The sequence below is a fragment of the Sinohyriopsis cumingii genome, chromosome 1 (genome assembly GCF_028554795.1).
Source record: "Sinohyriopsis cumingii isolate HCF-2022 chromosome 1, ASM2855479v2, whole genome shotgun sequence".
Classification (NCBI taxonomy): Eukaryota; Metazoa; Mollusca; class Bivalvia; order Unionida; family Unionidae; genus Sinohyriopsis; species Sinohyriopsis cumingii.
The window spans coordinates 154,670,717-154,698,352 of NC_142961.1; positions in this window are offsets into that span (position 1 = coordinate 154,670,717).

Below are 27,636 nucleotides of genomic sequence, written 5' to 3' on the forward strand. Positions count from 1 at the left end.
GAAGAAAGTGAGGAGGAAGAAGAGGAAAAGACGGTGAAGAAATTCAAAAAACAGAGTGACTTAAAAAGGAGAAAGAAGAAGTCAATGAACTTTATATTAAAGTGTTCTGTTGTGAATTGTGAATTGGATTGTAACAATGGATAAAAGAATAAATTAATTATATAAGGTAAGTGTCTTTGAGTTTTGATTTTAAAATAAGAACGTACACTCACGCACTCATACAAAGACATGTACTATGGGGGTAAAATGGGTTGTTTTTTTTTTTAGTTATTGGCAAATTGAAAGGCTATCTCTTTTCGAGAAATGTGGGTGGCCCTGATAAGGGCCTTTTTTGGTGTAGGGGTGAATTTAAGCAATCAACTTTAACTGCCTTAAGCCTTTGCCACGGCCAAGGCCTACTTCTGGACTGCGTAATGTTGATGATTGGGTTGAAATCACTAAGGGTGGTATGGTTGGCTTAGTCACAGGGTTAACGTGTTTAGCTCGGGAAGGTCGTATTCTCTTCGGTCGTAATAAAGAAGTCTGATACATTTGTTTCAGACTTCTTAACTCCGCTAAAATGTCCAACAGTACCGTAACCGTTTGATTTTCACCCTCTTGTTTCTTTGCTGCTACTACTTCTTGCTGTTGTTGTTGTTTTTTTCTTACCTCTTCTTCTTGCTGCTGATGTTGTAGGAGAAAAGCTTGTTCCGCTTCGTTTTGTCGTTGTATAAATTTCTCCAATTCTTCTTTCTGTCTCTGTCTAAAATTCTCCACTTGCGGTAATGAAGAAGGTAACGAAGGTTCCGGAACAAATTCTTGCGAGGTAAGAAAATCCACAAAATCCCAATTCACCTCTTCTGAAAGTAAGTCCGGGTTCCCTTGGGCAGTCTCCCCTGCTGGTGAACCCCAATGGATCGTTTTCTGAGTTTTCGTCATGTTGAATCACTGTCCCATAGATTGACTGTACACAAGCGCTAGCGAATCTATATAGACCACGTGACGTCACAGACTGCTCTCTTCGGAGTGGATGCGGGCTGACTGAATTTTGTAACGCGTGTTCGGATTGGTGAATGAACTCAATCCGTTTCAATCCTTCCTCTACCTATAAATAAGCACAGTTCACTGCATTGATTCACCTGTTCTCGTCGCTTCAAGATGTGGACCACAGTCGAATCATCCACCCTTGTGTCTTCAGTGATGTTTAGGACGGACATGCTCATGTATGTCCGGTCCAAGTGGACCGTTGTCGACAAGTCAGACACCAGTCTGTGGATACGAAGAGTGTACGTAGAAAGACAAGGTTGCCTCAAGAGGACACTGATTTATGCCACTCGAGTAAGACGCAGCTTGAGGACAAGAAGATGCCGCAGATGCCCTTTATGTTAATGGATACATTAACATAAACCCAAAGGCCCTTTTCAGGGCCACCCATATTTCTCGAAAAGAGAATGACTTTCAATTGCCTACCCCTTTTTTTAAATTTTTTTTTATTTTTAAAAAAAAAAAATAAAAAAATCCCATATTCAATTTCCCTTGACGCTAGACAGTCCCACGATTTTTTTCTCCATATTCAATTTCCCTTGAAGCTAGAGTGGCCCACGATTTATTCCCATGTTAAATTCCCCTTGACGCTGGAGTGGCCCACGATTTTTCTCCATGTTAATTTTCCCTTGACGCTAGAGTGGCCGGGGGGGGGGGGCTGTAATGCTAATTCCCATTGACGCTAGGTTGGCCCCATTCACTACTGATCTGTGCTGACTCTTCCATCTTCTTGATCGTTTGAGAGTGGAATGAATACTCTGACGCTAAGACACTCTCCTTATATACAGGGACCTGCTGCGTATGAAACCTAGTCAAATGTAATTTTGCAATAAGATGAAACGATTTCATTGAGAAATGACGTGGCGTGTCGCCTCACACAAGACCTGAAGTGTTAGCTCAGATCCGTGTCAGCGATTTCGAAGACGACATAACTGAGCTTTAATCAATGCTCTCCATTTATGCCACAAAACCACGAGTCCTGATTCACGGCAAAAGAAATTTCGTTCGGTCAATAAAAAATAGTATCACATCTGAGAAACGCAAAAACGAACTTCCAGAAAACTGAGAACGACGGCTTACACCTACAACGTGAAATGTATGAGTTCAAGTAGTGCGTAAAACTTAGTCAAATTAAATTTTTATAGTCAAGACGAAACGATCTCTTTTCGAAGAAGAAAGCAGACACCAAGCGACAATGGCGATTAGTGTCACACAACACTTTTCAAAATGTGTATTATTAGAGGTTTATTCTAGCGATCTGCACGGCTAAATTAAATGATGATGTATTTTGCAATAAGACGGACACAATTTCCATGGGATCGCCCATGGTACCATTGTTCGTGCATTAGTTTAATTTTTTTAAATATTTTTTTATATAAATCGCCTATAGGATAGACCCAGTAAAGCATGGACATTCTCGTCACTGTGTGAATAGCTACTCAAGTCAATTCGAAGTGAACGCGGTAAGAAAATAAGTATAGCCAATGAAATGGCTTACAACGGGTGATGCATTGTTTTGTTCTAGGACTGTGTGGCATAATAATCCCTACGCTCTTGCATTGTTACCATTACAGTGCAGACAGACTGGAATGTGAACTTACAAGCCCTCTTTGTGTGTTGTACCATTTCTTCTTACCACATCAAAATACTGAGCGTCACAGCATTGGTTCGCGTTTTCAAGCTGACCATTTTTTTATATCTTACTTAAACATTTTAACATAAACACTCACACTCACATCGGTAGAGTCAGAACAGACGTGTTACAGTATTGAGGGGCATGTTATCTTTTTTTCTTCAAACTAATAAATTTGGGGTTTGTATGAAGTAAAGAACCGAAAGTACAGTGAACCTCAAGGATGATGACCCAATCTGTCTATTGATGCGTGTATTTACTTAAGAAGAATTATGACCTCTAAAACACAAAGAGATACGGCAAGCATGATTAGAATGAACACAACGAAGTTTTCCTTCACACCCGTGTAATTTAGAGTTTCAATCCTCTTTCAAGACAAACTTGGTCTCCTTTTGTAGGGCTTGAAATAAAAAAAAAAACTGAAAAATCTTAAGCACTTTGCTATAGATAATTTCATCAACAGACTAAACAACATAAATACCGTTACAACACTAGAAAGCCTTAAATCTTCTATCAAAAAGAAATGCATCAAAAAATTAAAGATTAACAATAACTAACCAATGAAACCGAATTTAACAAAGGCAATGACATGTGAAGAAATGTCTCTCACTTTGGAAAGGTAGGCGAATGTAATCTGTCATGCGCCGTCAACTTGAAAAAAAAAACTATAAACAGAGAGAAATCTGAATTCAAAATTCAGTTGTTTTTTTTTTTTTTTTTCAAAATTGTTTCGTTTCTTTTTTCTTTTTTGGAACAAATCTAAGCACTAATATAGAGTGGAAAAGGGAAAATGCACATAAAAGCTTTGATATTTCTGAAAAAATGAGGGGATATTCCTAATGTTCATAATCACCTATATATGCTTGGACTTGTCTGTGACTTATCCACAAAACAAGATGTACATATTTCTGGTCAAGCTGCAAGTGTGTGCGTGTTTTGGAAAATGGTAAAAATTGAATATACAATTTTCTCGTGACACTTATAAAGTGAAGAGTCTGTGCAAGTGTCAAAAGCCAAAGTCATATTAGTTTTGTATTTTGTACGGCTTGTAAAGATTTCCACTTTAGAAAATGTGAAGTATCACAAGTTATTATCACAAACAGAAGTGGAACATAGGGGCTTGCAAGAAAGAAAATAACCCAGACAGTTGGTGTCATCAAGAGTGCTAGAGACGGTACCCGAACTTGCTTGCTTGCTTACTTGATTTGAAATAAGTACGGGCTGGCGTTTTGGGGAGTACTTAACATCCATCGCTGGCTTGCTGAGCACCTTTACACCTCCTTTACCACGCTCGGACATCGTACACGTGGCAGAATGTGGAACGATTTCCACCTGCCACACACCCATGTGTCCTAATGTGACGTTATCGCTACCGACCAATCGTAGCGGGCTTTACATACTGCTTGGGTTGACACCTGAGGCATTTCGAACCAACTAAGAAAAATGAGTGTGTGGTGAGACTATTCCCACTCATGTTTAAAGCCTTTCCGTCAGGTTGTTAAGGACTAGTTAGTCCTACACCTGAGTGGATAAATTTAAAAGTAGTCTGTGAGTACATAAAAGCCTGGGGGATGAGGCTCTCTTTCCTTCCCCAGGAGTAATTAAAAATCACGCGGTGCGTGATTGAACCAGTGATACATGCTCCACTGGAGCGAAAATCACTTTAATTCAAGTAAGCAAGCAAGCAAGTTCGGGTACCGTCTCTAGCACTCTTGATGACACCAACTGTCTGGGTTATTTTCTTTCTTGCAAGCCCCTATGTTCCACTTCTGTTTGTGATAATAACTTGTGATACTTCACATTTTCTAAAGTGGAAATCTTTACAAGCCGTACAAAATACAAAACTTATATGACTTTGGCTTTTGACACTTGCACAGACTCTTCACTTTATAAGTGTCACGAGAAAATTGTATATTCAATTTTTACCATTTTCCAAAACACGCACACACTTGCAGCTTGACCAGAAATATGTACATCTTGTTTTGTGGATAAGTCACAGACAAGTCCAAGCATATATAGGTGATTATGAACATTAGGAATATCCCCTCATTTTTTCAGAAATATCAAAGCTTTTATGTGCATTTTCCCTTTTCCACTCTATATTAGTGCTTAGATTTGTTCCAAAAAAGAAAAAAGAAACGAAACAATTTTGAAAAAAAAAAAAAAAAAACAACTGAATTTTGAATTCAGATTTCTCTCTGTTTATAGTTTTTTTTTTTTCAAGTTGATGGCGCATGACAGATTACATTCGCCTACCTTTCCAAAGTGAGAGACATTTCTTCACATGTCATTGCCTTTGTTAAATTCGGTTTCATTGGTTAGTTATTGTTAATCTTTAATTTTTTGATGCATTTCTTTTTGATAGAAGATTTAAGGCTTTCTAGTGTTGTAACGGTATTTATGTTGTTTAGTCTGTTGATGAAATTATCTATAGCAAAGTGCTTAAGATTTTTCAGTTTTTTTTTTTATTTCAAGCCCTACAAAAGGAGACCAAGTTTGTCTTGAAAGAGGATTGAAACTCTAAATTACACGGGCGTGAAGGAAAACTTCGTTGTGTTCATTCTAATCATGCTTGCCGTATCTCTTTGTGTTTTAGAGGTCATAATTCTTCTTAAGTAAATACACGCATCAATAGACAGATTGGGTCATCATCCTTGAGGTTCACTGTACTTTCGGTTCTTTACTTCATACAAACCCCAAATTTATTAGTTTGAAGAAAAAAAAGATAACGTGCCCCTCAATACTGTAACACGTCTGTTCTGACTCTACCGATGTGAGTGTGAGTGTTTATGTTAAAATGTTTAAGTAAGATATAAAAAAATGGTCAGCTTGAAAACGCGAACCAATGCTGTGACGCTCAGTATTTTGATGTGGTAAGAAGAAATGGTACAATACACAAAGAGGGCTTGTAAGTTCACATTCCAGTCTGTCTGCACTGTAATGGTAACAATGCAAGAGCGTAGGGATTATTATGCCACACAGTCCTAGAACAAAACAATGCATCACCCGTTGTAAGCCATTTCATTGGCTATACTTATTTTCTTACCGCGTTCACTTCGAATTGACTTGAGTAGCTATTCACACAGTGACGAGAATGTCCATGCTTTACTGGGTCTATCCTATAGGCGATTTATATAAAAAAATATTTAAAAAAATTAAACTAATGCACGAACAATGGTACCATGGGCGATCCCATGGAAATTGTGTCCGTCTTATTGCAAAATACATCATCATTTAATTTAGCCGTGCAGATCGCTAGAATAAACCTCTAATAATACACATTTTGAAAAGTGTTGTGTGACACTAATCGCCATTGTCGCTTGGTGTCTGCTTTCTTCTTCGAAAAGAGATCGTTTCGTCTTGACTATAAAAATTTAATTTGACTAAGTTTTACGCACTACTTGAACTCATACATTTCACGTTGTAGGTGTAAGCCGTCGTTCTCAGTTTTCTGGAAGTTCGTTTTTGCGTTTCTCAGATGTGATACTATTTTTTATTGACCGAACGAAATTTCTTTTGCCGTGAATCAGGACTCGTGGTTTTGTGGCATAAATGGAGAGCATTGATTAAAGCTCAGTTATGTCGTCTTCGAAATCGCTGACACGGATCTGAGCTAACACTTCAGGTCTTGTGTGAGGCGACACGCCACGTCATTTCTCAATGAAATCGTTTCATCTTATTGCAAAATTACATTTGACTAGGTTTCATACGCAGCAGGTCCCTGTATATAAGGAGAGTGTCTTAGCGTCAGAGTATTCATTCCACTCTCAAACGATCAAGAAGATGGAAGAGTCAGCACAGATCGACCTGCTGGTCAAATATATGCTAAAAGTCATACGAAAGCATAATTCACAGGCGAAAGTGGCAAACAAACTTACTCTTTTGGTCGTTGATTTGATGAGAATCATACGAAAGTGTGTAAGTGCTGATGAAGTATGCTATATCTGCAAAGGTAAATGGGTATTTGTCTCCAGAATACCTGCTTCGTCTAAGAAAGAGAGACAAAAGTCAAGATACCTAATATCGTTGTCAGGAGAAAGGACACTGGGATTCAGAGTGCCCTAAGAGAAAAGAGAAGAAACAGAAACAAGACGAAAAAGAGAAGAGGGATTCAGAAGAAGAAGAAATTGAAGATGAGGAAGAACTTGTGCCAGTGAAGACATGGAAATGGAAAAATTGACAATGTGAGCCGATGCGTTGGCCCTGATGTGAAATTTCATACTACCTTCTAAAGAGAATATACCAGAAAGAAAACGTAAGTATCTCTTGGTCTTGACATTGTATAATAAGGATGGCGTGTTTTGTTTTACTCACACTTTATGAAATTGTGCTCTTTCACCTCTCTCTATCCCTCTGGATTATGTTTTAGTTAGAATTGAAATGGAAGGATGTTTTCCTTCACGCACGCTCTTTAGGCATGCAAGTCGGTAAACAATAGTCAGTCTATTCATCCATCATTTTGTGTCTTGATGTTTCCTAAATCACACACTGATGCCATAAAATAACGAGTTAAATGGGTTTTGTAGTGTTGGGGGTGGGGTGTAGGTGTTTGGCAGAGTTGGTCATTGCAGGTGAGGGCTTAGGTGCTTTCAAAAAACTTTTTCTTCTTCACTCAGTGTTGATGGAATATAATGGGTTATTTTCTTCACTCTCTGTTGATAGTATATATAAAGGGTTATTTCTTCACTCCGTGTGGATAGTGTATAATGGTTTTCTTCTTCTTCTCTCTGTGGTGTGCGCGTGTGTGTGTGTGTGTGTGTGTTCGCGCACGTTGTGTAGATCGTATATTTGGTTGTTTTTATTCTTCTTCCTCCCGAGTGCCGAGTGTGGATAGTATATTTGGGGTTTTTATGCGTTAGCGACGTTGTGTGGATAGTATATTTGGGGTTTGTATGAGTTAGCGACGTTGTGTGGATAGTATATTTGGTGTTTTTATGCGTTCGCGTACGTTTGTGTGGATAGTATATTTGGGGTTTGTACGCGTTAGTGACATTGTGTGGATAGTATATTTGGGGTTTGTATGCGTTAGCGACGTTGTGTGGATAGTATATTTGGGGTTTGTACGCGTTAGTGACATTGTGTGGATAGTATATTTGGGGTTTGTATGCGTTAGCGCCGTTGTGTGGATAGTATATTTGGGGTTTTTATGCGTAAGCGTACGTTTGTGTGGATAGTATATTTGGGGTTTGTACGCGTTAGTGACGTTGTGTGGATAGTATATTTGGGATTTGTATGAGTTAGCGACGTTGTGTGGATAGCATATTTGGGGTTTGTATGCGTTCGCGTACGTTTGTATGGATAGTATATTTGGGGTTTGTATGCGTTCGCGTACGTTTGTATGGATAGTATATTTGGGATTTGTAAGCGTTAGCGTACGTTTGTATGGATAGTATAATTTAATTTTGGTTTTATTCTTCGATCTCTGTGTGTGTGTGTGTGTGTGTTAGTGTAAGAACGTCTGGATAGTATATTTGTTGGTTTTTTCCTCTTCCCTGTGTCAATAGTATATTTTGGGTTTGTTTTTTCTTCTTCCCTCTGTTGTGTGTGTGTGTGTGTGTGTGTGTGTGTGTGTGTGTGTGTGTGTGCATTGGTCTCTGTTTGTCCCTATAAAACTCCCTTTATCCCTATCAAATACATTCTACCTACCTACCTACAGTAGCGCGTATTCAGGTCAGCCACTTGCAACACTGTTGCCATTTATCCCCTAATTTCCAGTACAGTGACGTCACTGACGCCGGAAATTTTAAGACTATAAATATGGACTGGGGGATTTCCACAGGTTGTAGCTATACATATGTACTAGAGTTCATAAACAGGAACGTCACTCAAGCTGAGGCTATAAAAAGATAGTGGGATTTTCCAAAGGAATAACCCACAAGTTGGAGGTATAAATAGATAGTGGGATTTCATATGAATTTCAGCTGGTTATAGATACATAGGTATTTATCCACGATCGTCACACAAGTTGCTATTGTAAGTAGTTACTAATTTTATTCATTTTAGTCTAAACCATTGTAACTTAATTTTCGGGGATATGTTTATTTTCTTTTAAATTCTGGGACAATTTCGTCATTTTAGCGTTACTTTTAGTCACATCCATTTTGTCGTTGAGCATTTCCGTGATTATAGCTATTTATAGCATCATTACAATTATGCAAATTTTTGAACACCACAGCAAGATTTCAGGTCTTGGTAATGCTTTATATATAAATCTCACGCTTGTGCTAGTGTATGTATGTCTCTATCTCTGTTGTGTTTGACCCTCGACCACCATTGTTCCTAGACAGTCCGACCATGTTCAATTCCCCTTGACGCTATACAGACCCACCATGTTCAATTTCCATATGTTAAATTCCCCTTGAGGCTAGAGTTGCCCAAGACTTTTTCCCATGTTAAATTCCCTTGAGGCTATATCCCCCAGGGGTTTCCGTAATGTTAAATTTCCCGTTGTCCCTAGACAGTCCCACGATCTATTCCCCATGTTAAATTTCCCTTGTCCCTAGACAGGCCCAAACTCTATTCCCTTGTTCAATTCCCCTTGTCGCTAAACAGGCCCACGATTTATTGCCATGTTCAATTTCCCTTGTCGCTCAACAGGCCCAAAATATATTCCCATGTTAATTTCCCATTGTCGCTAAAGTGGCCCAGGGGTTTTCTCCATGTTAAATTCCCCTTGTCGCTAGAGTGGCCCAGGGTTTTTCTCCATGTTAAATTTCCCTTGTCGCTAGAGTGACCCAAGGGGTTCTGTAATGCTAATTCCCATGGTCGCTAGGGTGGCCCCATTCACTACTCATAACGAGTATGCCTAAAATTTGTGCAAAGTTCTAAAAATGCAATGACGAACACACACACACACACACACACACACACACAGAGCCCCCATAAGCGTAAGGTAGCTCCAACATCATTTTAAGAGAAGCAGTCTCTGAATATATTTTAAGAACATTTAACTCTCTCTCTCTCTCTCTCTCTCTCTCTCTCTCTCAGAACGAAAGAAAGAAACCGGAATTGAAAGATAAATAATGTCTGTATTTGTTGATCAATTATGCTACACATTCGGATGTTGTTGATTAATTTTCAAATCTAAACTTCTTGTGTTTCTTCCTGACTTAACTTATTACCCATCCCATTCAGGTACACTTTCCGGGGGGTGGGGGTGGAAGAGAATGAGAGAAGACAGGAAGTGTTCGATTTTTTCCGACATTCGCATTCTATTGTCATTGTATCAGAATAGAATTTATCTCATGTGTTCGAGTTTAAAACTGGTGTGGTTTGTTTTGCTTATCATTGCCACTTTTCTCTTTTATTTTAAATGCAAAGCGTAATACTTTTACTGGAAAAGGAGTTATGTTGAACTCTACGAACATCCAGTCCCGTATCATAGTTTCGCTTCATAATTCACAGACACAGTGACTACACGGTGACTACACAGTGACTATATGGTGACTACACTACGAATACCCCTAAATCCAGTCCCGTATCATAGGTTCGCTTTATAATTCACACACACAGTGACTACACGGTCACTATACGGTGCTACAGATCAGAGACTTTGCGTATAATTATTTCACGTGAATTCCATCATAAGGGTTCTAGGTCCGATTCGTGAAAATTCTTTAATTTAAATTCAATCTAATTCATTTTTTTCTCTCTTTGTATCACGTGCTTAATAAAATAGTTTTAGAAGCATGTAATGTGGAAGGTATTGTTATTTTAATCGAAATAAAATATAATTAAATTATAAGACTCAATAAATGTTAAACACTACTTTAGTAATTATGAAATTCTTTCACAAGTGCTTTACATCAGTCAGGTATACACAATATACATTTAAATGTGTGTCGGGGGGGGGGCGAGAGGCAGTATGGAGTACAAGTGCATTGCATCGTAGGCTTGGAGTACGTGTGCATCTTACGCTTGGTTGAGAATTGCCGACTTTCAGGAATCATTTATATACATTCTTATTAGGCATCTGACAAAGGTAGTTCAATTTACTGATATTAAGCAGACTGCGCCTGCTTTATGTTCTGTTATTATCACAATGTCTAACAGATTAACACAGTTCTGATGATCTAATCGTGTTTCTCCATCAGTATTTGAACCAGATACCTGTATTTCGCACATGCATATATATATATATATACTGACAGTGTTTCCCTTTACGCACATTTGTGCGTCAGGGACGCACGCTGTAGAAAATTGACGCACACATTTTGTTACCGTGCGTTTTTTTGACGCAAAGGATTTTCATAATATGATCATGATTTATTTAATACCCAATGCATTGGACGATGGATGGCAACGTATATACTTCGCGTATAGGTATTGACTGGTTCCTAGCTTTGTTTGCTCCCTGCCTTGCTCTCCTCTATTCGTACAGCAAAGTGCAACGCAGGGAATATAAAAAACAATGAACCAGACTAGCATAGGCAATGTTGTGACGGAGTAGCTTCCCTAATCTCGTGAGCTTCTCGCGATTTTCATCGAGCTCAGCAAGCTGTTCTAGATATTTAACATCCAGGCTCGTTGCACTAGAAAGTAATCGCCAGATTAAAACGTCATGCACTAAAAAGCATTAGCGAAGAAAGTGAAAGAAGCAGAACACAAAAGAGTAACCGTGGATCTAACTTTAATGAAAAATGGAGAAAATTATTCCCTTGACTGGAATATTCATTATGATTACCGGTGTGACTTCTGATGGCGTGATTGCAAAGATTGCAAAGTGAATAATCCTTTCGTGACAGGATTTTAGAATTTTTAAAAATAGGCCCTCGTTCGCCGTAAGATATCTGGAAAACACATTATAACCTAAGACATTATTTCACAACATAGAAATTAGTAAACTTGCAGAGACAAATGCGTTATTTGGATTACAAAGTCAGCGGGTCATTGCAGATTTTGTTGGTTTTTAACTTTTACTGCAATAAAAAAAAGATCTTAAAGTTCAAGAGTAACTTATTAGAAAGAAGATGAATTAGTATCCTCCTTGATATTTGGATAAATGTGTTCTTGGACGAAGTAAGATGAAACCTATGATAGAACACATTTGATTAAAGGCAGTAAATTAACGCCCATTTGGTTCAAAAGATTTATTTGGCTTTTTGTATTGGCTTATACGTAATGTGTTGGGCTATAATAGTGTTGAGAAGACTGTTAAAAGTGCGACTTTAAAAGAAAAATGAACTAATAAAATTATTCTTTGAATGGACAATGCATGTGTTTGTTAATTGTGCATGTTGGTGTATTTGTATGTTTAGAGAGAGAGAGAGTAGTGCAAGTTGCAATATCCTATTTCAAGCTGAAAAAGTATGAGTCGTATGAAAATGTGTCAGTACATTTTTGACTCCCACAATTTTTATTTGACCCCCAGTTTTGACACCAAAGGGTTTTTTTGTACCCTCAATTTTACACCCCTGGGGGATACACTGATATATATATATATATATATATATATATATATATATATATATATATATATATATATATATATATATATATATATATATATATATATATATATATATTAAATGAAACCGAAACCGAAACAATCTAGCATATGACCCCGATTAACGCACGTGGTACCTGTGAGCTGTGCAGACACGTGATGCCTGTGAGCTGAGCAGATAGCTTGTGAAGGTGTTTACGGATTTAGGCACTTCCTCTTCCGCTTTGTATTTAAATATCGTAAACACTTGGCACTCGTCAACTATCCTGTCCATGTAAGCTATAACACTGCAAAGATAAGAACTTTATATAAGTTGCTTGTTCTATTTATTTCATTTGAACTTTCTTGTCATACACTTAATAGGGTTACCGTTTTCTCTGACCCACGAGATGTTGAAACCAAAGTACACTTTATGTTCCAATTTTAAGGATGAAATAAGAAATAAATAAATAAATATGTGATGTTTGTTATAATTTACTTTTATTGCAATAGCGTCAAGAAAAAACTATTGCTGAGAATTTTTACCTGGACATTGTTTTTAAAGATTTAGTGTAATGGTACGGGGGGGGGGGCATTATTTTTGTGGCATTGAATATAGTAAGGCTGTTAACAATGATATTTTGTAAAATAAATGTTTGGTTAGGAATTAAAGTGAACATTTTTTAATACTTATTTGGCAGAGATTATCGTTTTTGTTTGTAAATTTTATCGCCGTAGGAGATTTGATGTAGTTATTTCCCTTTGACCTAGTTTGCCTCATATTTTTCTATTTCGACAGATAGTTCAACAGAGTATATCATATACATACAGCCATATACTCTGACCACTAATCAGCACTTATACAAGCCTCAAAATGAACTAACAATAGCAGCAGAGAGGGTGAACAGACCAGAATTTCAGATCGAAATAAAGCTTTCTACGACAGGTGAAAAAATGCAAGCGTCAATAACGCTAAAGTAGGGAGGGTGAACAGACCAGACTATAAGACCGAAATAAAGCTTCCTACGACGTTTGAAAAAAATACAAGCATCAATAACGCTAAACTAAGGAGGGTGAACAGACCAGAAATTCAGACTGAAAAAGCTTCCTACGACGGATCAAAAATACAAGCGTCGAGACCTCTAACCGGATTATTTTTTGTGTCAAAAAAAAAGGTAACGCTCAGATGGCGTAATTAAATCATTGTTAATAATACGCTACCCATAAAATCTAAAACAAATAAACTAGCTCGACAGCGACTAGATGCAAATAAAAAATATCTTCCAGTCCGTGATTCTGTCAAACAAGAATTACAAGAGCGTCAGGAGTCTCCGGTGGAATTTACAGAAGGCGCAGGATAATTATTTAAACCAGTTACGAAAGCCACAGTGGGTCTTCTTCCCATATAGGAGCAAACCGCTAAAGCAACTGGAAAAACAGCAGAAAGAACTAAGAAAACAAAAAAGATTCTAAGAGATCGTCCAGGTGAAATAGCTGGTGCTACTTATCAACCACAGACATAAGAAATACTTGACTATTTTGACCAGCTTCGTTCTGAAGTAGCCGATATAAGGGATCTTATACCAGAAACAAAACCGGATCCAAACCCTGTACAAGCAGGACAGAAAACTGAAGTGAATGAACAATTTGCCGAAAATAGTATTACCAGCATTTAAAAAGAAAAAAAATTGGCAGCGTAGAATAATCTGCGTTTGCCGTGAAAAGTTTTGATGATGAAAAAAGATTTTGAAACTCAAGTACATTAATGATGTTGTAAGTCGTGAAGCCTGTTACAAATGGATAATTTGCATAGACCACAGAGTTGAACAGGTCCGAAGTAATGATATAATAGTTATTGTATTTGATAATAAAATAAATAAATATCTTGCACAGTTACAGCAACAACAGCCAGTATTACAACAACCACGGTTACCACAGCCAGTATTACAACAACCACAGACAGTATTACAACAACCACAGACAGCCAGTATTACAACAACCAGGCAAAAAGTCCGGAAAAGGTCTTGCCACTGGCAGTGGAGAAAAACATAATGAGTCTGATAAACTTTATCCAAATAATGTTCTCTCCGACGTTGAACGACCAGAGATTTTAATCGTTGGAAGACGGGCCGGCAATAATTCCTCAGAAATCATTAATGAAGCAGCCGCTATTTGTCAGAGATTATTTACAGGAGATATGGACATCATTGTTTATCGGTCCCTCATTGATGAAATTGTTGATGATTATCACAGTGACTGAGGGTATGTAATTAGATACAATGAGAAGAAAATAAGATGATCATACATAATGCTCAACGTGGACCTGTAATGGTCAGGGTGGTAAACTCGCGATTACCAACATACAAAGGGCTTTACTGAGATGGACTTTAGTGATGTTGTTCAGGGTCTATTTAGAAGGATAGCCCCAAAAGCAATACTGATTGCAAAGTAACTGGGAATGAAGGTTAAAAGGGAATACATATACTTAACACATTCACATACGATAGTAATTAACTAAATCTTGTCACGTGTTGGTTAAAAAAAAATATAAAAAAAAATATTTTTCCGAAAGTTGGAATCATCTGGAATATTTTGCACAATATTCCATTTGACTTTACGCCGTATCAAAAGAGCATCTTTTCCCCAGACCCAGAGCACTTACATGGTTTTGTATTTATTGCATATCCTCTTTTTAGCCACACATTCTTTTCAGTTTATTAATATTTACTTTTAAGAATATGAAGTGTATATAAACAAATTCCGCAGACCATATTTTTTTAAACTTAAATGATTTTTATGTGATTTTGATTTTCTATATTACTGAGATTGTCGATTCATTTGTGTCATCAGTGCTGTAGATTGGAACGAGATCAAGTGGTTGCAAGGTTCAAATTTTGTGCCCAAAATCTTAGACCTTTTGTTAAGGTCATTGCGCCCAGAATTCAGTATTTTGTGGCAATTAGCAAACTCGTTTGAAGATCAAAATGCTGCATCCGCAGTTGCTGTTTTCATTAATCACCTGTCTATAGCTGTGTGGTTAACTATTGGGTATCTGACTCAAAGTAGGAACCATTCGGTTATATTAAAATAACCTGGCGAAAACCATTTAAATGTCTAATCATATAGGGGTAAAATTTTCTTTAAACTTAGAAGTACTGAATTATGACCCTCTTGTCTAGAACCTTTAAACTTTCAATACAAGATTTAAGCGGCAAAGAACTTGTTTTCCCCTTTCTATCATGTTTGGTGTCACGTTGCACACCATCTTTATAAGAGAACTCATTGGCAAGCCTTTTTGTCCAAAATAGTGTTGTCAACCCCAACAAACTCTAATTTCTCTGCCGTAGATACCCTGAAATACTCATAAACTACCATTCTCTACTTATGTACTCCACCATTATCCCCTGCGGCAAAAGCGCTACTTCCATCCAATATGACTGTTTTTCAAAATTACAAACGTGTGTTGACATTTTTGAATAGTTTAAAATGTACAGTAATAATTCATTCCAGATAGTTCATAAGTAGACTATTCTTTAAATATTACAAGTTGTAAGAGTAGTTTCACGCTGGGTGTGCGATACGGAAATTTTAGTTGTGCAATACAGTATCACAGAATGAACATCTGTATCAGGTGCCAGACTAGCCATGTAAGATTAAATTGGATGTAATACAATTTTATTAATAATATTCACCATTAATTTTGGACAGATACAACCGTTTTGTCCAAAAAATGAATTTGTTGAATTGTTTTGTCATAAATACCGAAAACACGATGTTAATATCCTTTAAGTAGTTACAAGATTCCTCTGGAATTTCCGTTCTTTCCTTACTGACGGAAACTACGGACGTAAAGGTAGAGCGAAACAGTGCCGTGGTACGTACAAACGGACAAATATCGTGGTAAAGCGGTATACCCGTAGTATGGCAAACCTCTGTCATTGCAGATCTAGTATACTTAACAATGATAATAGACAACGAATGAATGAAAACCGTGGCATAATTTAAGGAGAACGACATTGTATTTAAAGAAGCGCACGGTAATTCGGTGTATAAGGTGTTTTAGAATCAACATTAGGATTGGCAAATTTTGCATCAATCTGAAATCCTTTATTCATTTGAAAAGATTTTCAAGAAACTTTGTACATTTATAAAAATACCAGTACCTGGTGCAGATGAAGGTTCTGTTGGCTGATAAACACTTAAAGACAAATTATCAAGGATAAAATATTTGCTGGATGATTTCTTAAATCTTTTGTAATGACCGATGTCGGATGTTATGCAGATCAAGGCAGATCAAGGCAGCAAACTGCATTTAAGATATCTTTTGTGCGATCCTGAAAGTCGAGTTAATTACATAAATATCAGTCAATTGTGAGAGGAAATTAAACGGACAAATGGGAAATAAAATACGATGAATTTATAAATGACTGACTGACCATTCTACCTACTTATTACATAAGCAAGCAAGGAAAATGTCTCCCTTTAAAAGAGCTTTCTAGTCACGTGGATCACCAGTGAGAAAGGAAATTGTTGATATGCTTTCTTTTGAAAAATACAGCATAGGATATAAATACATTTTGATTGAGATGTAACAGAGGTCTCTCTAAAAAAGACCGAGAAATGAGTGAGTGTAAACAATGAACAGTGGCGAGATAGATTTTGCACGTTTGTACAACCAAGAAAGGTAGATATGAAGATTCAAGTGTTAATGGTAGGAGGAACGGCTATTTGACTGCTTGAAAAGTTTTGCTTGCAGTGTGTTTGTTGTGATTGGTGCGCATCTTGGTAGAGCAAACCCCTGGCCATGGGGCAAAGCATAATCGGGGTGGAGAACCCTACAACCACACATCATCCAGATTCTTCAATGGATATTAACTGTGTTCTAAAAAGTATTTTAGCAGAGATGAAAACTAAGAACAAAAATTGCACGGAAAAAACCAGGACATTTAATGATGCTTCCCATGATCTAATGCAGAATAATAGAGAACGTCTCTGAGCAAACTTTGAAATTGGGGAATCGGGTAAAGCAAAGCTCTGTGTGTGTGTGTGTGTGTGTGTGTGTTGGATTGTTAACGTAACTTTAAAACAATTTCAGTCATATCGCTATGATGTCTGCAGTGTGACAGTTTATAGTGATGTCTAGCACTGGGGCATCACGCCGCAGACTTGTAGCATGATGTCACATCCTGTCACCAGGCCGACAAGTCCCAGCACTGAACTCTTAATGCTGAGTACCTAGCGATTCAGTTGTTATTACCATTTTTAAATGTCTTTGGTATGACTCGGCCGGGTTTCGAACCAGAGACCTCCCGCAGATAAAGCAAATGAAAAAAGATGGACAAAGTGGGACAATAATCTACAAGAAATAATCATATTTTTCACGAATTATCCGACTCTCCTAGCGAAGGATAAGATTATATGAGAAAAAGTCAAAACATTCCTACAGGACACCCTTCATATCGAAGATTTGCTAACTAACCCAATCAATAGGGCACGAAGGCTGACGTCTAAATACCAAAGCACGCAGAAAACGGGCTATTCACCAAACATAGCCTTGTTTACCTTGTATAAAGACAGAGACCGTGTTCTACAAGCGGCACGAAAAGCACTCGGTAACTAGAGCGAACACGTGTCAGAAGATTGCACTCCGCGCATACGAGACGAGATAAAATATTTTTTTTTATATATAGATTATGACGAAGGACAAGAAAAGGGATGAATTCGCGACATTCAGACATAAAAATTGATTCTCGGAGGATCGGTTTACTTTTATAAATGGGAGAAGGAGGAAGTTTGTTCAGCAGGTACGGTACTAATATAAGAGCGGAGGATCTTACCACGAACACTAGGCATATGGTTGATCAATACGCCAGGTGAGTTATGGATGGAGCTAATGTAACCAGTTAGTAACAAAATTAGGGACCAGGTCAAGACCGCTGTAGTGTAATTAATGACGTTTTCTATAATAAATGCGTTTCATTATTGCGCTGGACAATCGATGGACTTCAGAATTATAAATATTGCCTTGACTTTGCTCCTTACAGAATGCGTTTCGACATTGTAATTTTTGCGAAACATGGGGTATGTAGGATGCAGTTGTTCGAATTTTTTGGAGAGATAACGTGGCTTTTAGCTTTGTGCATACCAAGGAAAAATCTCGGCAGGAACTTTTAAGGTGTTACCCTATTTGGCAAGACACATATAGCAGAAGAGGGTTTACGGTCATGCATATGCAATGATGTGCAAGATTGTATTGTGATGCATATTTCTTCTAATTTAATAGCAAAATAGTATCATATTGTTCTATATTTGTATATATTTCGCTGGAGAGATCGCCATTTTATGATGATCCTAAGAAATGGGATTAATTTATTTAATGAGAAATTGGAAAGAATAAAACATCTTCTCAGGAACTGCTTTGGTCCTTGGAAGAAATTGTAATGTCTTAACTTTATGATACGGTACTCTGGAAAATATTTTCAATTCAGATTATATGTATGACAGCGATCATTTTTCTTTGCAACGTAATACAAAAGATTGTGAAACACAACAATTTTAGTATTGATTTTGTAGAAATTTGCAAAATTTGAATATACAGTCGTGCAGACGATGAGAGAAAAGGAATTTCATCTACGATGGGACACAAATGGTAGCTGACCAGATTTTAAACAACGTGTGTGACTGATACAGAGAGAAACATGAACTTTGTCTTATTTGATTGGTTGTTACTTGTTTTGTTTTAGCTTTTTCTTATAAATGAACATTTAATGTAAATACATTGCATATGAAGTGATTTTAGAAAGGCGTGAAATTCCTTTTAAACAGTAGTTTAACAGAACCAAGAATTAAATAACTCGTAAATAGGTTTGTTTCATGTTCAGATGTTTATGTATTAAATAGATAGTACTTAGACCAAAGCACGGGCCAGAAAGTCCATGTATATACTTAAATAAATGTTGTGAACCCATACAATAGACTTTTCTTTTTTCGAGTCTTTGTTCTATGTGTGTCTTTCTTTAGAACATTTATGTGTGTTTGAATGTGTATTTGTTTGTTTCTGTATGTCTTTTTGCCCTTACCAAACCGTTGTCCCTACAAGTACATTTCACCCTATAAAACGTTTTGACCCTATAAATCCCATGACACCACCCAGTGTTCGATTCCCACTGAGTGACCCCCTTTACTACTGATGTTTGTGAAAAGACAAAAACAAAATGGTATATAAAAAATAGAGTACGGCCTTATCTCTGCATGCATAGAATTTTACATAAAAAGTATTATGTGCACTGCGTGGCCGATATTGTTTTCCATGCGAGAATTTTTTTTTAGCTTTCTTTGTATAATGTGTCTGTGTTGTTTTCTTTTTCTTTTCTTTTATGTTTTAGACTTTACACACTCGGTTGTTTTCTAAGCAAGTTACTGGTTATGTTTTAATGTTGTTAAAATATTTTTGAGCTTTCAATTGCATTGTTTAATTGCTATGATGCATTATTTTGTTCATTCTCAAGCTTATTTCCGAAAATCTTAATGGGGGGGGGGGCAACTCTGTAAAACCCCGAACCCGTGCTTCTGAGTAGTCTGTATCATAGGTTATTTCCCATGCACGGCTGCAAATTTATTGTGCTGATTAAACGTACAGTTCTAGCAATGTAAACTTCAGGGTGCTTTCTATTTCCCCACCCCACCCAAAAAAAATTCAAATCGTATTGGGCGGTTTTGGAGAAGATTTTATTTATTCAAACTTTTTCTCTGCTGATGGTGGTTGGCATTATTTGTGCAAGGTTTAAAGCCGTTCATCCCAAATCCGTTCCAGCTAGCAACATTTAGTCAATATTCTCCCAATTCTACATTTAACTGCACCCAATGAAAATAAGCAAACGTAGCAAATAGTTGTCTCGTGCTTACTGTGGTGAGATAATTAATCAATGAAGAAGTCGGGACGTGACATGTGACAGCTGTAGAATTACTAGGCTGGCATGGAAAATAACAAAGTTACATCTCTCTGTCTCTAAGGACATTAGAGTAGAAGTATACAAAGAAATGTATCAGATTCAGACCCTGAAAAAAACCCACAAGACATATCGTCAAACAGAAAAATGCAAGTGTATCGTATCATGATTCATTCAAACAGCTTGTGTATATAAAACAAAACAAAAGCTATCGTAAAATGTAGGCCAGTGACCCTGACACTGAAGATACGGACTCGAACGTGGAATCCAGTACATGTTCAAGAGAGAATGTATTAACTTTCGCCATTTATTTTTAACAACACAAAAGTTATAGAATGTAGGCTACCGAGACCTAAATTACTGGACTGTAACCTTTACCATGAAAATGGTTTCCCAAATGTGGTTTAAAAATATATAACAAGTTTAGCAGCAGAAAGGGTGAACAGACAACTTGCCGGAAGGTCCATTTTTAAAAAATAAAGCTTTCTACGAAAAATTAAGAAAAATACAAAGAAGTCAATAACGTTAAACCGAAACCGCTAACAAAAACCATTAGTCTCTCTAATTTGGTTGGTTAATTTTTTTTACTTTATCTTTGTGGGGCCCCGAGTGGTCTAAAGCGCTCTTCGTTACGGATCACTGCCATCTCACCTGTCTGCGACGGTTCGAGTCTAAGATTGAGCCAATGTGGGTATGTGAGAAAGCTTGCCAGTAGCTTCTCGTGGGTCGGTGGTTCTTTCCGGAGTTTTCTCTGGTTTTTCCTCCACCATTAATACTGGCCGCCATGTATAGCCTATCATGTGCTGCAAAATGGCGTTAAACCCCACAACAACAACTTTATCTTTGTCGTTTGTGTTTTTCAAATTGTGTGTTTTTGTTTACTCACCGTGACACTTATTTGTGGTCGCACCCTCTCTGCTGCTGTATTATGTAATTCATTATTATATCAGTCTCTCAGCCAGAGATTTTATCAAGACCTATACGCATGCGCATTATGATGAATAATTTCAATCGAATCTCCTTTCAATTTATATTTCAATTCGTATAAAATCTCCCTTGTTATCGTTTTTACCATTACTGAAATTTTAATTTCTTTCCTAGCTCAGCAACGTCTTCGATGGACGCTCCGGTATTTTTAAATAACTATTTTCTGCTCAGTCATTTATTATTTGTCGTCTTTAATCCGTTAAACCATTTCCACTAGTCGAACTATTTCATTGGTCGTTCATTGTAGCATCGATGACTTTTATTGCGTATGATTCTAAATGTTGACCACATATGAGATGCACCATCGTCGCGAAATTCTTTCTTGGCGTCACGAACACTTTCAACACTTTCAGTCGGATCAGCCAGAGCTCCTATTCGTGGACCAGGGGTTGTTTTTATCAAGATTGAATCTACATTAACAAAGTTTAATCTTAAATGCGGATAATCTCTCAAATTCTTCCATATTATAATTAAGGCAAATATATATTTAAATTGAAACATAATTATCTATATAATTATTCAAAAAAAGAATAAATGCAAATGACTTATGATAGGTTCTATAAATCAAAGTAACAAAGCTTGCGTAAACGAATGATGTGGACTTAACTTACAAAGTGTACGGAGAAGGAGTTTAGGACCTAAACCCTGTTTGAATTGTGGTGTTGGGATTAGAGGAAAAACGCAGTTGTGTGTGCAGTGTGGTAGCAAAAAATACGGAGAGCTGAAAAGATCATTTAAAAAAAAAACACTGATAATAATGACAAAGTCATAAAAAGCGCTGAAGATTATCTCGCCAGATTTTCAAAATAATCATTTAGACAAATAATATTATTATATAAAATGGAGCAAAAATAATTTGTAAAACATCCTATCATTGAGAATTATGAGGTATCTCGAGATGGTGTAATCAGGAACTGTCGAATAAACAAAAAACACAGTTGGTAATGTCACTAACGATTTCTATCATGTGGAATACTACGGGGAATAAACATTATTCCTGCCATAAATTCGTACACGAGTGTTTCAACGGATTAATCGAGAAGGGTCTTATGATCGATCATATTGATTCAGATAAGAAAAACGATTCTTTAAATAATTTACGAGCTGTTACATAAAGTCAAAACAGCAAATTTGGAACAACCGGAAAACATTCAAAAATTGAAAAAAATATTAAGTATGTAAATACAGAAACTGGCGAAGATATAATAGTTCAGTCAATGAATACAGCTGAAAAATAGTTTGATATTAACTCACGTTCAGTAAAATGTGTCGCAGATAATATTACCAGATCTGCTTTTTCGAAGAAAGATAAACAAAAATTAACTTTTCAGTATTGTTAAAGGGAAATAACTATGTCATGCCAAGCTCTCTCTCCAGTAAAGTAATTAAGTAGTTATTTCGCTTGTTGTAATGCAGTAGTTATTTATATATCAACCCCGGGAGAGTGCATACATGTGGTGATATGGTGGGAGGGTTACTTTTTCTGTTGAAGTTCGAGCTTGGGATTGACCCCACGGTGTTTAATGAAACATTGCGAAATATCGCCACCGTCGACAGTTGTCAGTCACGGCATTGGAACGCCGGACCTCAAATATGAGAATCCAACACGCTAGCACTACGCTATGTTCTAACCTTACTGATATAAGGTTCAGAAATTATGAAATTACCTATGCTGGATTCCTACAAATGGCCATTATAATGAAAACGGCGTGGATTTATTTTCCATTTTCCAAAACACGTGATATTAAAATAATCATATATTGTATATATTTTTGCCTTTGGCTAAGTCAGGTTAAAATACATATATTTCTGTATAACAGAGAGATCTAAAAATGTAACTGTCGTAACTCCAAGTACTGAGAACTGTATATACCGGTAACCTCAGCGCGATGTTTGATGGATTTATTAAGTGGTGACCATAATGCTTGTCCAGACGCTACTGTATACACTGTACTGACAGTGGGTTTTTTAATATTTCGGAGAGTTCAATACCAACAAATGATGGGTTTTCATAGAACTCATCAATAGTTTCATTTATTAGTTTGCGATAATTCAAAAATGTATTCACATGAGTAGAATAATCAGATTTAAATGTGGTTATTATATCATTAACTGAAAGTAACGAGTTCATCACTTGAAGGTTTCTATTGTCCACGTATCTTTTCGTTGCAGCTTCATCGTCTATTAATGGTTTTCTCAAATAAGCAATGGTATTACTAGCCATATTGAGATTGCCAGTCATTGTATCACCAGATTTTTGTACTCGACCATGAATGTTATCTAATATCGTTGACATAATAACACCAGGCTTAATTTTTCCATTACTACCAAACACAGATATGCTATTTTCAGTTACTCCATTAATTTTAACGATACTATCTGTTACTGAAAGATTACTTGTTTTTAATTTTCCTTGCTTATCTTCAAATATAGCCACTTCGTTTGCATCTACATTTGCAAGTTTAATAATTCAGATATTTCATCACTAACCTGTTTACTTATATTTTCAAGAGTATTCCGTCGGTTCCGTTGATGCCACTAAAACACTTGTGTGTTCATTAGTACTTTCAAGACTGGGCTATTGTAACTCAATTCTGTCTGGTTGATCTCAATATCTACTCCAGAAAGTTCAAAAAGTTCAAAACACAGCTGCTTGGATCATATTTAGAGTACCACAATCAGAGCACACCTCCTCGCTGCTCTGTACCCTACACTGGCTATCCATTCGATCCAGAATCAAACATAGAATTTGTTCTCTGTGCTACGTTTCACTGTCGGACTGTAGTCCAAAATACCTATCCGACCTCACCCATGTGTTCACACCAGCAAGATAAGTATGCTCCTCTTCTGAGAATCATATACTCATTATTCCCACTACGAAAATGAAGTCATATGAACAGCGTTCTTTTGCATACCAGGGCCCAGCAACGTGGAATGAATTGCCTACTGAACTTAGACACAAAAACAGTGATCCCATTCAAGAGTGCTCTTAAAACTCACTTATTTCGACGGCAAGAACAAACTTTAAGACCTAATAAAGTTCCCCACCTTAAATATTTTTAGCATGTTGTTTATGTTTTTTTAAATTAAAATTTCGTGGTTTTTGTTTTTTTGTAATAATATCATTGTTTTTTAATGTTATATTTGTTGTCTAATATTGCAAAGCGCTTAGAGCTTCTAAAGATGAGGGGCTATACAATGATGTCGGTTTCAATATTGTTTGGTTGTTTTGGTAATTTGTCACGCATAAAAACACCTCTAAAATTATTTATATCTGTTTTTTTTAGCAGGATAGAGTAAATCAAAATTGGACATAGGAAGAATCAGCAAAGTGTCCCTGGAAGTCTCAGACCGTAACCTTACCAATCAGGGGTTTCTTGTAATCTTAGACACCTTCCCTTTTTTAGAAGTTTTTATTCCTTGTCCTGTTGCTTTAATGCCATTCCAGCAGCAGCAGTTCCAACAGCACCAAGTGCAGCTGCTTTTGCAACAGCTGGGGCTTCAGCGGCTATTAAAGCTGGTATAACTGCAAGAAGTGGAAATATACCACCCGTTTTAATTGAGTGTTTAAATGCACTGTCAGAAACACTAAGTCTAACATCGGTTTTTGATTGTTTGGCATTATTTTAATGTCTGAGTTGACGTTCTGACAATGTATATTTTGAACACCTGTGAGCTGATCTTTTTTAGTGATATTTTTGTTCCACAGCTTTTTGCTGATTTCGATTGAAGCTTTTTATCTGACGAGGAGTCAGACCGAAACTATCATGATGATATGTCAGAATATCACGAGTGATTTAAATACATGTTTTCTACTGGAGCGTCAATGTCTCATTCGTTCGGCTAGTAGGCGGCTAACCTATGCCGACACCAAATGGTGTATGCAAATTCCATCTTTTCGAAAGGGAATGGACTCTGACCCTACACCCCAACATAAATATCCAAATACGAAAAATGGGGTGACAAGGGCCAGAAGAAGCTCAGACTAATTCGCCCACCAACACCTACAAGTAACATTGTTTTTTTCGCTAAGTATAACAGCAATTGCTCTATACTCTGGAATAGCTCCTTTATTCACACAAGCTCGAAAATGAATATCAACGACATATTGTCTAACTAAATCTAAATGTTCCTGTGAAAAGTAATAAATCAGATATAAATTTGTAAAATCTAATTGTGATATTTGTAAACCAGGATCTATAATTTCATCACGTCCCATAAGTCCCTTTATTCACACAAGCTCGAAAATGAATATCAACGACATATTGTCTAACTAAATCTAAATGTTCTAGTGAAAAGTAATAAATCAGATACAAATTTGTAAAATCTAATTGTGATATTTTTAAACCAGTATCTATAATTTCATCACGTCCCATAAGTGTCATTTAACGATGATAAGCACGTGCTTCATGATTTAGATCAACATTTAATAATACATCTTCGGATGGTTCTTGATGTCCATTTATTCTTAAAGAGATTTTAAAGACAACGAGTTTGTCAAATATCATATGACTATGTATTTGTGAGTTTAGTCGTCCAGCTCTTTGTAAAGCAATAGATATGTCGTGGTTCAGAAACACCTTGCTGTGATGCTATATGCCATATAAATCAACCATTTACATTACTTCGAACACCATCTGTAGTCCTTGTTAGCCATGATAATAATGATTTACCACCTGAATTCATAAAAGTAAGTAGTTTTCTACTTCAGCAATCGTTGGAATCATTATTGACATCCACAGCGAAAGTGTTGTCAGTATTACTTTTCCATTATCATCAACTCCTACAACATGCCAAATCTTATCATCATCAGTTGATTTTATTACAAATACAACTGTATGTTTCGCCTCAAAGATAACCTTTCTAGTATTTCTGCAAAATCCAAAGATGTGGAATAGTGGAATTTCACATGAAAATCTGCGATTATCTTTTAGCATTAATCAACGTATTGCAAATCCTAAATTGTAAGTTGTATTAACTGATATTATTGCAGGTGTTTCTGCACATCCTGCAGCGTTTCTTACATTACCCACAACTTCCCTACGTACTCGGGATGATGAGTGGTATCTTTTGCAAACATCATCGACGGACCAGCTGATCTTGTGTAATCATCACTATACCGAGCAAGGCCAATTGACCTATCGCCAGTTGTCAATCATTCCGCTCGATTGATCAATCAGCGAGCGCTATTATACACACCTCCAGGCACTGTTTACCTCCGCCATTTTCCTCCGATATGCTGCTTCTGTCGATATCGACTCGGCTATTGTATATTTACTAATTTCGCAACGGTTCGGAGAAGTCGCCCCACTTCGCCTGGAGAAGTCGCCCCAAAGATCATATATAGTAATTCTGAGATATAGCCACATGGTTAAGGCTTTATTTATTGTTGTTTTTCTTCAACTTAATAACTTATTAAATTTGTAAAATTTGTAATTTTTCAACTTTTCCGTTTGATCAACTCCGCTTCTGTACTTAACGAAAAATAAGTTTTATCTGTCCCTTTTGCTCTGCTCTTCAAATCATTAGATGCATTTTAATATTATTTGTATAGATAGTGTTTTCAATATTTTTTTATTACATTTATATCTAAAAATGAAACATGCGTACTAGATGCAGTATAAGTAAATTTAATCGTCGGGTGAAAATGATTTAGGCGATCAATAATTTTGTTCACTTCTTCAGTTGAATGCTTCCAGATCATAAATATGTCATCTAAAAATTTGTAATTTTTCAACTTTTCCATTTGATCAACTCCGCTTCTGTACTTAACGAAAAATAAGTTTTATCTGTCCCTTTTGCTCTGCTCTTCAAATCATTAGCATTTTAATATTATTTGTATAGATAGTGTTTTCAATATTTTTTTATTACATTTACATCTAAAAATGAAACATGCGTACTAGATGCAGTATAAGTAAATTTAATCGTCGGGTGAAAATGATTTAGGCGATCAATAATTTTGTTCACTTCTTCAGTTGAATGCTTCCAGATCATAAATATGTCATCTAAAAATCTGAACCAAAGAGATGGATTAAACTTTTCGTTTTGAATAAAATCCTTTTCTAATTTACCCATGAAATGGAAGAGTATATAGGAGCCATATTAATACCCATTATCTGTAATTCGTATTATTAAATTGAAATTAATTATTTTCCAAGATAAGTTTTTATTATTTTACAAATATCTTTGCTAGATAGTGTGCTATTATTAGGATTGTTATCAAGAAAATATTTGCACGCTTCAATACAATCTGCATGCGGAATGTTGGTATATAGTGATGTTACATCTAATGATACCATGATTGAAATTATCAGATAGATATAGAATAGACTTCGACTTTTTAATGAAAGTTGTTGTTGTTGTTGTTGTTGTGGGGTTTAACGCCATTTTTCAGCACGATAGGCTATACATGGCGGCCAGTATTAATGGTGGAGGAAGAACCCGGAAAACCCCGGAAAGAACCGCCGACCCACGAGAAGCTACTGGCAAGCTTTCTCACATGCCCAATTGGCTGAATCTTAGACTCGAACCTTTAATGAAAGTAGTTCTACCTTTAATGTATGAAGTGATTTCATTAAAGGTTGTAAAACACTGTCAATAAATTTGGACATGATATAATG